General features: G+C 54.8%; 1 long non-coding RNA gene across 5 annotated transcripts; it reads right to left on the bottom strand.

Moving 5' to 3' along the window:
- Positions 1-1,265: 1,265 nt before the first annotated feature.
- On the bottom strand, positions 1,266-8,501 carry LOC129201123 (uncharacterized). Of its 5 annotated transcripts, XR_008575281.1 has the most exons (4): positions 8,393-8,501; positions 7,437-7,499; positions 5,774-6,022; positions 1,266-1,414 (listed from the first exon to the last, which is right to left on the bottom strand). It is a non-coding gene; the product is annotated as an uncharacterized LOC129201123 (long non-coding RNA). The 5 variants fall into 5 exon arrangements; XR_008575277.1 differs by lacking the exon at positions 8,393-8,501 and having other exon boundaries at positions 7,437-8,367; XR_008575280.1 differs by lacking the exons at positions 1,266-1,414; positions 8,393-8,501 and adding an exon at positions 3,137-3,338 and having other exon boundaries at positions 7,437-8,370.
- Between the last annotated feature and the right edge of the window lie 6,686 nt (positions 8,502-15,187).

Here is a 15,187-nt window from a genome sequence, read left to right as displayed (position 1 = left end):
TAACCCTAACGACCCTAACCCCTAATAGCTGCTGTAACCCTAATAGCTGCAACCCTAACCCTGGAATGTAATGGGTGCTGTAGCCCTAGGCCGTACCCTAGGCTCCTCCCCTAACCCCGGGCCCTGCCTAGGGGTCTGGTGGCAACCCTAGGGTCTGCCCTGTAAGGTCACTTTTTCAAAATGGCCGACTTCCGGGTTATGTAGGGGGCTTCCGGTCGCAGGGCGGGCTGTTTCTAGCCGGAATTGGCGGACTTCCGGTGTATCTGGAGGACTTCCGGTGGCGGGGATGGTTTTATTAGGGTTTGAGGGCACTTCCGGGTTGTCGGGACAGTGTTTCCCGTCGGAGTCGGCGGACTTCGGGGGTCCGTTGGAGGTCTTCCGGTCATAGAGACGGGGGTTCCGGGGGCGTTGGAGGAGTTCCTGGTCCTATGGAGGACTTCCGATCACAGAGTAGCGCTTCCGGTCATAGAGGTTTTCAAAATGGAGGGCTTGGAGGACTCGGTATCATAGAGAGTGGAGGGGGTTGCTGGACGGGACGGGTTTTGGTTCCTGTCTAGTGTGGGTACCGGTACCTCTATGGTTGGGTTAGGTCCTGGAAGGGCGGTATACAGTGGAAATTCTTATTTCTGTAGTTTTCCTGTAATTGAGGGGGGTTTGTATAGGTAAACTGTACGATTTTGTGCTGTATAGGGTTGTATTATTATATGTATACTATATCTAAATAAAAAATTAAAAATAATAAGTCTGGTGCAGCAGTAGAAAATTTCACGCACCCTGGGAGTAGATTTTTTTATTTTATTAATTTTTTGTTTGTTTGTTTAAACTACTACTCCCAGGGAGGTGACATGTTCTACTGCTGCTTATAATTTTTTTTTTCCTCTAAACCATTATTTTTATTTTAACTACACTACAATTTTTTTTTAAGTAATATTTTTGTTCACAATATGTGTGTAAACAAAAGACAGAACATTAAAGGCCACCAGGGACACAGAAGCACAAAGACAAACACAACACTGACAACAGACACACAAATTAATTTCCTGCCCCTCCTTTAGGACAAAACTCAAACACAAACAATAACACCCAAATAATGACTGACACGCAAACATTTCACTACCGGCACAACAAAAAAAATCATTCTTTATTACTTCACCTTTATTGATACTTTCTTTAAAGATCAACAACATTAGGCATTAATACAGATGTTTCCATTGATGCACTATCACCATGGCAAGGACTCAGAGCAATGACAATTACTAGCTCAGGCACATTGACAGTCAATCTCTCCTGCTTCGCTTAACATTTTTCTCGTTCCAGAGCTTTCTACTACAATGCAATCTGGATCCTCTGATTCCAACCCCTGGCCAAACACGTGCAGCTTGCAGTCACCTGGATAGCTACTCTGATTCCCTGCCTTTAAAGAATAACACCAAACACCTTCGTTAGTTTACATTATTACACAAGAATCTACACTGCTCAGGCAAAACCTTTACAATCCCATCCTTCTAAAACATCCATTACACCCTCTTGCATGCCCACCTGCTCCTCCTCAACACTGGTCACTTTAACACCCAACACCCTTTGCTTTCAAAACCAACACTGCTACTAGTGTTAACACTACTACCTCAATCACAGGCAAATACAAAACTCCAGAGGACCGCTCCTCGGGAACGCTGTTCCCGGGAGACGCCATCACAATTTCATCTCTCACCCTGCCTGGCAAAAACCCCGGCCCGAACCGCAGCGCCGTCCAAACGTTGGCGACGAACGTCGCCTCACAGAGCGGCCGGGACATGGGGAAAAAAAAAAACACCCAGCCGGGGGAGGAAAAAAAAAATCCCCCAGCTGGGGTTTTTTTTATTCTAATCTCCAACAGCAAAACGAGTTTGCTCTACCTGAAAGAAAAAAAATACACAGCACACCCCCCACCCCCACCCCAAAATTAGGCACCACCACCTCACGCTCCACCCCGCACCCAAACACACGTCCATTCCACCGTGACCGGACATCGCCCCCTCCTTCCGGCGCTCCTCGGGAACGCCGTTCCCGGGAGACGCCATCACAATTACATCTCTCGCCCTGCCTGGCAAAAACCCCGGCCCGAACCGCAGCGCCGTCCAAACATTGGCGACGAACGTCGCCTCGCGGAGCGGCCGGGACACGGGGGAAAAAAAAAAAACCCAGCCGGGGGAGGAAAAAAAAAATCCCCCAGCTGGGGTTTTTTTTTATTCTAATCTCAAACAGCAAAACGAGCTTGCTCTACCTGGAAGAAAAAAAAATACACAGCACACCCCCACCCCCACCCCAAAATTAGGCACCACCACCTCACGCTCCACCCCGCACCCAAACACACGTCCATTCCACCGCGACCGGACATCGCCCCCTCCTTCCGGCGCTCCTCGGGAACGCCGTTCCCGGGAGACGCCATCACAATTTCATCTCTCGCCCTGCCTGGCAAAAACCCCGGCCCGAACCGCAGCGCCGTCCAAACTTTGGCGACGAACGTCGCCTCGCAGAGCGGCCGGGACCGGGGGAAAAAAAAACCCAGCCGGGGGAGGAAAAAAAAAATCCCCCAGCTGGGGTTTTTTTTATTCTAATCTCAAACAGCAAAACGAGCTTGCTCTACCTGGAAGAAAAAAAAATACACAGCACACCCCCCACCCCCACCCCAAAATTAGGCACCACCACCACCACCTCACCCTCCACCCCGCACCCAAACACACGTCCATTCCACCGCGACCGGACATCGCCCCCTCCTTCCGGCGCTCCTCGGGAACGCCGTTCCCGGGAGACACCATCAAAATTTCATCTCTCGCCCTGCCTGGCAAAAACCCTGGCCCGAACCGCACCGCCCTCCAAACTTTGGCGACGAACGTCGCCTCGCGGAGCGGCCGGGACCGGGGGAAAAAAAAACCCAGCCGGGGGAGGAAAAAAAAAATCCCCCAGCTGGGGTTTTTTTTATTCTAATTTCAAAAAGCAAACTAGCTTGCTCTGCCTGGAAGAAAAAAATTACACAACACACACACACAGCCCAACACACACAAAAATAGGCACCGCCACAACCTGACGCTCCACCCCTCACCCAAACGCACATCCATTCTTGCCACCCGCCCGCCACAACGGGCCACGGCCCCGATTCTTGGCCCATCTGTGGAACGGCCTCACCCTGTCCCTTAAGTCAGCATCGCCGCTCCGCCTGACTCTGTAGAGTTAGCGCTCATAGGCAGGGACCAGGGAAGATGCCTTGCTAACTGCACCGCTCCTTCGCTGTTGCTTGGATACTCCACAAAAACCTCACTCGAGGCTGTCGTGCGGGAATCCAAATCGTGCCGTGGCACCTGAAAACCACAACGGAAGGGCTCTAGGGCCGGCTGGCCGACAATTACCCTCTGCCTCGCAAAACGGCCCGTACGACCTCCGCCCCAACCGACTGTACTGACAGATTACCATCCTGGGCTGGGGCCGCTCTCTATGCCGGCTCTGCAATGCCCAACCACCCAAATGCAACAAGAGCCATACCGAACACCAGGCAACGCCAAGCACTGCAATGCAATATACAACCAAATATAAAGCATGCCTTAACACAACGCTATGTAACACTGGACAGTCTCAAATGGCAGGCAATACAAATACAGGGCCAGGCAATGCAATACAGAGCCGCGCAACGCAACACAGAGGACCGGGTCGCTGAACACAAGACAGTCTCCATTGGCAGGCAGTACAAAGACAGAGCCGCGCAACGCTATACAGAGCCAAACACAGAGCCGCGCAACGCAACACAGAGGACCGGGTCGCTGAACACAAGACAGTCTCCATTGGCAGGCAGTACAAAGACAGAGCCGCGCAACGCAACACAGAGGACCGGGTCGCTGAACACAAGACAGTCTCCATTGGCAGGCAGTACAAAGACAGAGCCGCGCAACGCAACACAGAGGACCGGGTCGCTGAACGCAAGACAGTCTCCATTGGCAGGCAGTACAAAGACAGAGCCGCGCAACGCAACACAGAGGACCGGGTCGCTGAACGCAAGACAGTCTCCATTGGCAGGCAGCGGCAAGGCAGAGCGGCGCAGGGCAAGGCAGGGCACGGGCCCACGTAACGTGAGGCAGAGCGGCGCGAGGCGTGGCAGAGCGCAGGCCCACGTAACGCGAGGCGGTCTCCGTTGGCAAGCAATACGAATACAGAGTAGCGCAATGCAATACCCAGCCAAAGACAGGGCTGCGCAAGGCAATACAACGCAAAGCGCTACAAAACAAGACGTCTCAGATGGTGGTCAAAACCAACACAAATTGCAGCAAGGCAACACAACACCAGAACAACGGGGGTGTGTGTGAGAAGCTAGGCTTTAAGACACAAGCCTCTAAGCATATGTCGTGTGAAAGGGTACGAGTCTGATGTGTGGCTGAGGGAGGCCCTCCCGTTGAGTCACGAGGTTCAGAAAGGACCCCCTTGCTTTCTAAACTCCTTCGCAGAGAGGAGCCTAGGTGCGGCTAGGTCCAGTCTTAGTCCCAGACTTGGTCAACGGTTTACATCTAAAGGATTATGTGTGTAGCCACAGATCAGAGTCAACGTTTGCCTGTCAGAGCCCCACTAAGGACTTTCACTGAAACAGTTTCGCAAAGTTGAAAAGAAAAATAGGTAGTTTATTGAGGCGACAGATATAAAAAGTTTGGAACTGCCGTTGATAAATGCACTTACTGCAACAATTTTGAGCTCAAGTTAATAGTTCAGCGCTTTTGTTAATGATAGTTTTCCCAGGGTAACATCCGACATAATCGGAGGCGCAAGTCTTACCAAAGAGGCGTCCCTGCTTGGGGAGGAGAGAGAGAGGTCCAGGCCCGTCAACCTGTCCAGATAGTTGGAGTTCTCGTCCTCAAAAAAGAGGATTCTGAATGCCAGATTCATACTTTTGGCGAGGTGGGACTAAGTCAGGTATTGTGTGCCGACTGGCCCTTAACAAGGCTTGTTGTGCAGTTGGTCGGGGCTGGGGGGGGGGGGGAAGTGGCGGAGAACAAACATGTTCAGTACAGAGCGGTGGTCTGTTTAGTTTTACCAAAGTAAGGTCGAGCTGCGAAGGAGGCTCCCCCTCACCCCAGGCGTCACTTAGTTGATTAAGGAGTAGACCCGTCAGACGCCGCATCTTGTTAAGATGAACAAATTGCTCATCTCCTGCCCCTGTTCAGGTCCGGTGCTTATCAGTGCAAGATAAGCAAGTTGCTCAATCCCTGCTCTCGCCCAAGCTGGACTCCCCCAGGCCCCTTCTGCTGGGTCAAAATGGCCCTGTATTCGGCACCAACAAGACTAGACTAGTCCGGCATCCCACAGCATACAGGGATGAAAGATGGTATCAAACTTCAATTGAGGCAGAAGTTTCTAGAGCACGACTGTGAGTCCGGCACGGACCACCTCCGCAAAGGCCACCTCGCAGAAACATCTGCGATGCGAGGTGCGCTTTAAGCTCCGATCGCGAGACGAGAAACGCTCGACGGGCCGTATTCCGAAGCGACGAGGCGTCGCGGACCCCGCGGATGCTCGCCGAGCGCGTGCGGCAGAACCTAGAGACCTGCCGTAAGGCGCCATACACATGAAAAAGCACAGATCACGGAAATGACGCTGCAACGCTGAGAGAGGCCAGAATGTTTATATCCGGCACGATGGACCCGGGACCCCTATCTGTCCCTAGACTCGAGGCAGACTAAATAGCCCTCTGCTACCCTGGCGTTAAACCCCTGCTGGCCCTGCCCCCAACCACCATTTTTGCCCCTTAAATTACCTTTCAGAGGGCAGAATCCAGATTCCCTTCTCATGGGGAAAAGGTCATCTAACCGGGACGCTCCCCCATCCCCCAGGTTCCGCTTCATCCCTCACGAGACAGAGCGTCGCCGGTCGCCGACGTGCCGCCCGGCGTCGACCTCCGCTGCGACGAAGCCCTCCTTGGAAACGCCTTCCTCTCGCCTGTCCCTTTTCCTCGGCCGCTCGGAGTCGGATTCTTCGGCCTGCCGTGCCGAGGCCTGACCGCCACCTGCAAAACTCAAAGGACGGGATGTGATTTTAGCTACGTCTATAATACGACACCTCAGAAAACTGCTACGTCAGCGCGCCGGTCATCGCTCGCCTCGCTTAAGTTCGCTCCGGTGCGGATATCCCGTTCGCGCATCGATTCGCGCCTAGAAAATACAACCGGAAAACCGTGAACTAGGCGGAGTCGCCGACACGCCGATCCGCTGACGTCGGACGCCGGCCCGCCTTTGTCTGGCGCTCCTCTCGCCTCTTCCGGGGGCCTGTGACGCACGGCTTGTCGCTCGGCCTCTGACAAACCCAAACAAACTGTGCAAAGTAAGGCGGTGGCCGCTGACCGGTAGCTTGATGAGACCGAAAGGTCTGTCATCTTTTCTGCATAAGCCTTCTAACTAGAGCTAAAACAAACAGAGAAGAGATACACCAAACCCCAAATATACCAACTAAGGCACATGTGAGATTGAACCCACTCCACTACCGCACAAACTGCTGCTCCCAGAAGGCCAGAGTACAGCTTCTGACCCCCGCCAATGCAATGAAACTGTGACAGCTGTCTACAGGTACTTGCCCACAGATGGACTGTAGCGTCTTCACCAAAAGAATCCGGTCACGCCAATGTTTTACCGCCACGCCACAAAGCTATGCTACCCCTGTCTTTAACATTGCTACACCCCCGGGGGGAGCGGCTCCGACCCCGACACGGCGCACAGACTCTGCAAACGCGACCCTGAGACACGAGAAGGCCGCGAGCAAGAACGGCTACCGTGGCGAAGGTAAGACTGGCGAGGAAGCCCTATGGCACCGCAACGTTGCGGGTGCTTTATAGCGGCCCCGGGAAAGAGACGACGGCCTTGGCCGGCGAGAGAAAGAGGCTGTCAAAACTGAAATGACAGATGCATCAGAGGCCGGGTTTTAAGATCTAAGGCCTTTAAAAACGTGGGGAATGAAACCTGAGAAAAGAACTCAGGGCAAACGTAACGCTCGGAGGAGCTGCTGGCAGCGCCCGGCTGGGCGCCGCAATAGACGTCCGCTCAGAAACATCTACGACACAATACACGCCAAACAGAGCTATGCTTTAAGCTATAACTACAAGAGAGAAACTGGCTTGATGAGCTCAATACCAATGAGCACAGATATTCAAGACTCATGAGATCTAATAAGGTACCTGGTGATCACAAAAAGCAGCGGAGGCATCGAGACCTGAGGGAGTTGCGGCGTACAGCATAAGACAGACAACGCAACCTACACGACAAAACCGCACGCGGGCTGAAAGCGCCCTGCCCGGCGCGGTCTAGCACGGTGCCGACGAGTAACCCGCGCCCTTTGCCTACCCGAAGGCGACCGCTCCCGGACAGCCCTCTCCCGTACGCTAACTTTAAAAGCCATCCCCTGCAACTCCCAAACTTGTCCGGACCTACCTTCTTACGGCGCTCTGCTCTCCTCCTCTGCCGCTCGTCGGTGGGCATCTAGCCAGTCCGCATCTGGAAAAATCACACCGAGTTATCAAACAAGTCACCCAGATGCCGAGTGAGAGCCAAACAATTCCGGACTGGCCGTATCGGCACGCTAACCGTACGCTCCTATTGCTATTCCGCCTATCCCCGACTCGACAGCCCTGGGCAGAGCAGCTCCACACACACACACCACACACAGAGACAGACGCTACACAGAACGCTACAAACAACGCAACTCACAAACGAGAGAACACTCTTAGCGAGAGGAATGACTCCCGGACCGGAGAGGCTGCCGAGCAAGGCGACCTATAGGGCACGACACCCAGGTGAGGAAGCTCTATGGCAACCCCAGAAGAGAATTGACCGTAAATGGCCCGTTATAAGAAGTTACTGTCAAAACCGAGATGATGGGGGCAGCAAGAAGCCCGTCTTCAAGACCTAAGGAGGTAAGGATGCAGGGAGGAAGACCCAGTCCCTGAAAACGGATAGCTGGAGAGCAGAGCTCCGAACGCAGCCTGGTATAGCGCTGCAAATAGAGGACCCTCCAGAAACTTCCGACACGCAAGAATGATCCACGCCGTAATCTCGCTATGCGAGAAAAGAAGCGCCCGATTGGCGGTACGCTGACAAGTACCGGCGTTCGAGAGCCTAGGGACGGCGCCCGAGAAGCATGCCATGCCCCTCGAGCGCCAAGAGGGCGTTGAGACCCAAGGAAGGGCTAAGACACACAGGACGAGACACGCAGACATAACACAGGCTGCAACTGCCCTGCCCGGTCTAGCATCGTGGTGACATGTAACCCGCTCCCTTTGCCCAGCCAAGGGGAACTGCTCCCAGACAGCCCTCGCCCCGGCGCTAGCCATAAAACCCCTCCACCACGACCCCCAAACTCGCTCCCTCCCTGGCCATGGTCCCTCAACTTAGCTTTCCGAGGGCCGGGGATCCGAATCCATCAGCAACAAAAACATCACCACCGCGCATTGGCTAACTGGGATGTTCCTGCAATTGCCCGGTGCCTCTTCATCAGCTACAATAGAAAACAGAACACAAACAAAACAGCACTGTCAGTCAGCGTTGCATCAACCGGCCAACACCAACCTCTCCCATGACACCCCCTTCCTCAGAAGCACCGTGTCTTTCTGCTCACCTGCTCGGTCCAGAGATGGACCGTGCAGCTGTCCTCACTTGCAGCACCTAAGACGCCAAGAGACACAAAATTACTCCTATGTTTGTCAGAAGTCACCGCTCCCACAATCGCCCTCGCCATTCCTCGAGCTCACCTCAAATGATCGACCCACCTCCTTACGGCGCTCTGCTCCCCTCCTGTGCTGCTCTTTGGTGCGCTTCCTCTCTCTCTGCATCTGGAAATAAAAAAAACAAAACCCCCAAAAAATTAAACAAGTCAGCCAGATGCCGAGCGAGAGCCAAACAATTCCAGACTGGCCATACTGACACACTAACTGGACCCTCTTCTTGCTATTCCACCCAACCCTGGACTCGACAGCCCCGGGCAGAGCAGCTCCACGCCCAAGACACACACGCACGGGGATCAACGCTACACAGAATGCTACAAACAACACAAATCACAAGTGAGAGAAAACTCTCAGCGAGAGGAACGACTCCCGGACCGGAGAGGCTGCCCAACAAGATGACCTACAGGGCGTGACGCCCGGGCGCAGAAGCTCTATGGCAACCCCAAAAAAGAAGTGAATGTGATGGCCTGTTATAAGAAGTTACCATCAAAACCAGGGCAAGGGATGCGGCAAGAAGCCTCTCTTCAAGACCTAAGAATGTAACGACGCAGAGAAGAAGCCCCGGTCCCTGAGAACGGACGGCTGGAGAGCAGAGCTCCCGATGCGGCCTAGGACTAGGCTGCAAAAAGAGGACCCGCCGGAAGCTTCCGACACGCGAGAACGATCCACGCCGTAAGCTCGCTAGGCAAGCAAAAGAAGCGCCCCGTTGGCGCTACACCGATGAATACAGGCGTTTGAGAGCCTAGGGATGGCGCCCGAGAAGCACGCCGTGCCCTTTGAGCGCAAAGAGGGCGTTGAGACCCGAGGAAGGGCTGAGACACACAGGACAAGACACACAACAAACATACCACAGACACAGGCTGGAACTGCCCTGCCCAACACAGCCTAGTATTGTGTTGACAAGTAACCCGCTCCCTTTGCCCACCCTAGGGGACCGCTGCCAGACAGCTCTTGCCCCTACGCTAACCGCAACACATCTCCCCTGCGACCCCCAAACTTGCCCCCTCCTCGGCCCGCTCCCTCCCTGGCCCCGGTCCCTCAACTTAGCTTTCAGAGGGCCGAGGATCTGAATCCATCCACAACAAACAACATGCACATTGTGCATCGGCTAACTGGGATCTTCCGGCAGTCGTCTGGACCCTCTTCACCTAGAGTAAACACATCACCAAAACAAACAAAACATTGTTGTCAGTCAGCATCGCACCAGTCAACACCAACCTTGCCCACAACACCCCCCTTCTCAGAAGCACCCTGTCTTTCCGCTCACCTGCTTGGTCCAGAGACTGACCCCTGCAGCCGTCATCCCTCGTGGCACCTAAGACGCCAAGAGACACAAAATTACTCCTACGTTTGTCAGGAGTCACCGCTCCCACAACCGCCCTCGCCGTTCCTCCAGCTCACCTCAAACGGACATCCGGTCCAAAAGGTGGCCACGCAGCGCCTGCAAAACCAGAGGGAAATGCTCAAACAAGTTGCCTTATACTGCTTTGCTATTAGACACTGACAAGCGCCTCACCTTCTCTGACTGCTCGTCGGCACGCGGCTTCGCCCCTCCGAGGCTCCCTGTGGCACCTGCCAAAAATCAAGCGAGAGGCACGTGCTCAGACACTGCCCAAAACTGCGGCTTGCCCGCACCGATTCCTACCTCCCCCTCCTTGACCTCAGCTGCTTGCTCACCTGGCCTCCGTCGTTTTGGGCTGCCGTCCTTGCGCCCCACCTAGAAAACACAAACAAAGGATCCCTGTACCTTAAACAGCAATGCAACACCAGAAAAATAACTGCTGTACTTCAGCCCGCTAGTTGCCGCTCACCTGGCCCGAGTCACCTCCCGTGTCTGTGTCCGACGGGGTCCATATCCACCTTTGCACCTTCAAAATAAAAAAATCTGAATGGAGTCATGTAGGCACCAGCCACATCTTCCCTCCGACTCCACTGGCCGACCCACCTCCTTACGGCGCTCTGCTCCCCTCCTGTGCTGCTCTTTGGTGCGCTTCCTCTCTCTCTGCATCTGGAAATAAAAAAAACACCAAGATAATTAAACAAGTCAGCCAGATGCCGAGCGAGAGCCAAACAATTCCAGACTGGCCATACTGACACACTAACTGGACCCTCTTCTTGCTATTCCGCCCAACCCTGGACTCGACAGCCCCGGGCAGAGCAGCTCCACGCCCAAGACACACACGCACGGGGATCAACGCTACACAGAATGCTACAAACACCACAAATCACAAGTGAGAGAAAACTCTCAGCGAGAGGAACGACTCCCGGACCGGAGAGGCTGCCCAACAAGATGACCTACAGGGCACGACACCCGGGCGCAGAAGCTCTATGGCAACCCCAGAAAAGAATGGACCGTGATAGCCTGTTGTAAGAAGCTACGGTCAAAACCAGGGCGAGGGATGCGGCAAGAAGCCTCTCTTCAAGACCTAAGAATGTAACGACGCAGAGAAGAAGCCCCGGTCCCTGAGAACGGACGGCTGGAGAGCAGAGCTCCCGATGCGGCCTAGGACTAGGCTGCAAAAAGAGGACCCGCCGGAAGCTTCCGACACGCGAGAACGATCCACGCCGTAAGCTTGCAGGGCAAGCAAAAGAAGCGCCCCGTTGGCGCTACACCGATGAATACAGGCGTTTGAGAGCCTAGGGATGGCGCCCGAGAAGCACGCCGTGCCCTTTGAGCGCAAAGAGGGCGTTGAGACCCGAGGAAGGGCTGAGACACACAGGACAAGACACACAACAAACATACCACAGACACAGGCTGGAACTGCCCTGCCCAACACAGCCTAGTATTGTGTTGACAAGTAACCCGCTCCCTTTGCCCACCCTAGGGGACCGCTGCCAGACAGCTCTTGCCCCTACGCTAACCGCAACACATCTCCCCTGCGACCCCCGAACTTGCCCCCTCCTCGGCCCGCTCCCTCCCTGGCCCCGGTCCCTCAACTTAGCTTTCAGAGGGCCGAGGATCTGAATCCATCCACAACAAACAACATGCACATTGTGCATCGGCTAACTGGGATCTTCCGGCAGTCGTCTGGACCCTCTTCACCTAGAGTAAACACATCACCAAAACAAACAAAACATTGTTGTCAGTCAGCATCGCACCGGTCAACACCAACCTTGCCCACAACGCCCCCCTCTCCTCAGAAGCACCCTGTCTTTCCGCTCACCTGCTCGGTCCAGAGACTGACCCCTGCAGCCGTCATCCCTCGTGGCACCTAAGACGCCAAGAGACACAAAATTACTCCTACGTTTGTCAGAAGTCACCGCTCCCACAACCGCCCTCGCCGTTCCTCCAGCTCACCTCAAACGGACATCCGGTCCAAAAGGTGGCCACGCAGCGCCTGCAAGACCAGAGGGAAATGCTCAAACAAGTTGCCTTATACTGCTTTGCTATTAGACACTGACAAGCGCCTCACCTTCTCTGACTGCTCGTCGGCACGCGGCTTCGCCCCTCCGAGGCTCCCTGCGGCACCTGCCGAAAATCAAGCGAGAGGCACGTGCTCAGACACTGCCCAAAACTGCGGCTTGCCCGCACCGATTCCTACCTCCCCCTCCTTGACCTCAGCCGCTTGCTCACCTGGCCTCCGTCGTTTTGGGCTGCCGTCCTTGCGCCCCACCTAGAAAACACAAACAAAGGATCCCTGTACCTTAAACAGCAATGCAACACCAGAAAAATAACTGCTGTACTTCAGCCCGCTCGTCGCCGCTCACCTGGCCCGAGTCACCTCCCGTGTCTGTGTCCGACGGGGTCCATATCCACCTTTGCACCTTCAAAATAAAAAAATCTGAATGGAGTCATGTAGGCACCAGCCACATCTTCCCTCCGACTCCACTGGCCGACCCACCTCCTTACGGCGCTCTGCTCCCCTCCTGTGCTGCTCTTTGGTGCGCTTCCTCTCTCTCTCTGCATCTGGAAATAAAAAAAAACCACCAAGATAATTAAACAAGTCAGCCAGATGCCGAGCGAGAGCCAAACAATTCCAGACTGGCCATACTGACACACTAACCGTACACTTCTATTGCTATTCCGCCTAACCCTGGACTCGACAGCCCCGGGCAGAGCAGCTCCACGCCCAAGACACACACGCACGGGGATCAACGCTACACAGAATGCTACAAACACCACAAATCACAAGTGAGAGAAAACTCTCAGCGAGAGGAACGACTCCCGGACCGGAGAGGCTGCCCAACAAGATGACCTACAGGGCGTGACGCCCGGGCGCAGAAGCTCTATGGCAACCCCAGAAAAGAATGGACCGTGATAGCCAGTTGTAAGAAGTTACGGTCAAAACCAGGACGAGGGATGCGGCAAGAAGCCTCTCTTCAAGACCTAAGGACGTAACGATGCAGAGAAGAAGCCTTGGTCCCTGAGAACGGACGGCTGGAGAGCAGAGCTCCCGATGCGGCCTAGGACTAGGCTGCAAAAAGAGGACCCGCCGGAAGCTTCCGAGATGCAAGAACGATCCACGCCGTAAGCTTGCAAGGCAAGCAAAGAAGCACCCGACTGGCGCTACGCCGATGAGCGGAGGCATCCGAGAGCCTAGGGATGGCAACCGAGAAGCACGCTTTGCCCCTTGAGCGCAAAGAGGGTGTTGAGACCCGAGGAAGGGCTGAGACACACAGGACAAGACACACAACACCGCAAACACAGGCTGGAACTGCCCTGCCCGGTCTAGCATCAAGCTGATGAGCAACCCGCTCCCTTTGCCTGCCTAAATGGGACTCCTCCCAGACAGCCCTCTCCCCTATGCTAACCATAAAACCCCTCCCCTGCAACCCCCAAACTTGCCCCCTCCCCGGCCACGGTCCCTCAATTTAGCTCACAGACGGCCGGGGATCTCAAACCATCCGCAACAAACAATACGTGCATAGCGCATCGGCTAACTGGGATCTTCCGGCAGTTGCCCGGAGCCTCTTCTCCATCTACAGGAAAAACAAACAAAAAACCACACCAAAGCAGTGCCGTCAGTCAGCATCGCACCGGTCAACACCAACCTTGCCCACAACGCCCCCCTCTCCTCAGAAGCACCCTGTCTTTCCGCTCACCTGCTCGGTCCAGAGACTGACCCCTGCAGCCGTCATCCCTCGTGGCACCTGAGGCCAAGAGACACAAAATTACTCCTACGTTTGTCAGAAGTCACCGCTCCCACAACCGCCCTCGCCGTTCCTCCAGCTCACCTCAAACGGACATCCGGTCCAAAAGGTGGCCACGCAGCACCTGCAAAACCAGAGGGAAAAGCTCAAACAAGTTGCCTTATACTGCTTTGCTATTAGACACTGACAAGCGCCTCACCTTCTCTGACTGCTCGTCGGCACGCGGCTTCGCCCCTCCGAGGCTCCCTGCGGCACCTGCCAAAAATCAAGCGAGAGGCACGTGCTCAGACACTGCCCAAAACAGCCTCCCACACTGATTCTCATCTCCCCCTCCTTGACCTCAGCCGCTTGCTCACCTGGCCTCCGTCGTTTTGGGCTGCCGTCCTTGCGCCCCACCTAGAAAACACAAACAAAGGATCCCTGTACCTTAAACAGCAATGCAACACCAGAAAAATAACTGCTGTACTTCAGCCCGCTAGTCACCGCTCACCTGGCCCGAGTCACCTCCCGTGTCTGTGTCCGACGGGGTCCATATCCACCTTTGCACCTTCAAAATAAAAGCCACACACAAATCTGAATGGAGTCATGTAGGCACCAGCCACATCTTCCCTCCGACTCCACTGGCCGACCCACCTCCTTACGGCGCTCTGCTCCCCTCCTGTGCTGCTCTTTGGTGCGCTTCCTCTCTCTCTGCATCTGGAAATAAAAAAAACCACCAAGATAATTAAACAAGTCAGCCAGATGCCGAGCGAGAGCCAAACAATTCCAGACTGGCCATACTGACACACTAACTGGACCCTCTTCTTGCTATTCCACCCAACCCTGGACTCGACAGCCCCGGGCAGAGCAGCTCCACGCCCAAGACACACATGCACGGGGATCAACGCTACACAGAATGCTACAAACACCACAAATCACAAGTGAGAGAAAACTCTCAGCGAGAGGAACGACTCCCGGACCGGAGAGGCTGCCCAACAAGATGACCTACAGGGCACGAGGCCCGGGCGCAGAAGCTCTATGGCAACCCCAGAAAAGAATGGACCGTGATAGCCTGTTGTAAGAAGCTACCATCAAAACCAGGGCGAGGGATGCGGCAAGAAGCCTCTCTTCAAGACCTAAGAATGTAACGACGCAGAGAAGAAGCCCCGGTCCCTGAGAACGGACGGCTGGAGAGCAGAGCTCCCGATGCGGCCTAGGACTAGGCTGCAAAAAGAGGACCCGCCGGAAGCTTCCGACACGCGAGAACGATCCACGCCGTAAGCTCGCTAGGCAAGCAAAAGAAGCGCCCCGTTGGCGCTACACCGATGAATACAGGCGTTTGAGAGCCTAGGGATGGCGCCCGAGAAGCACGCCGTGCCCTTTGAGCGCAAA

The sequence above is a fragment of the Grus americana genome, unplaced genomic scaffold, assembly GCF_028858705.1.
Source record: "Grus americana isolate bGruAme1 unplaced genomic scaffold, bGruAme1.mat scaffold_784, whole genome shotgun sequence".
In the NCBI taxonomy this organism is placed as follows: Eukaryota; Metazoa; Chordata; class Aves; order Gruiformes; family Gruidae; genus Grus; species Grus americana.
This window is presented reverse-complemented; position numbering and strand designations above follow the sequence as displayed.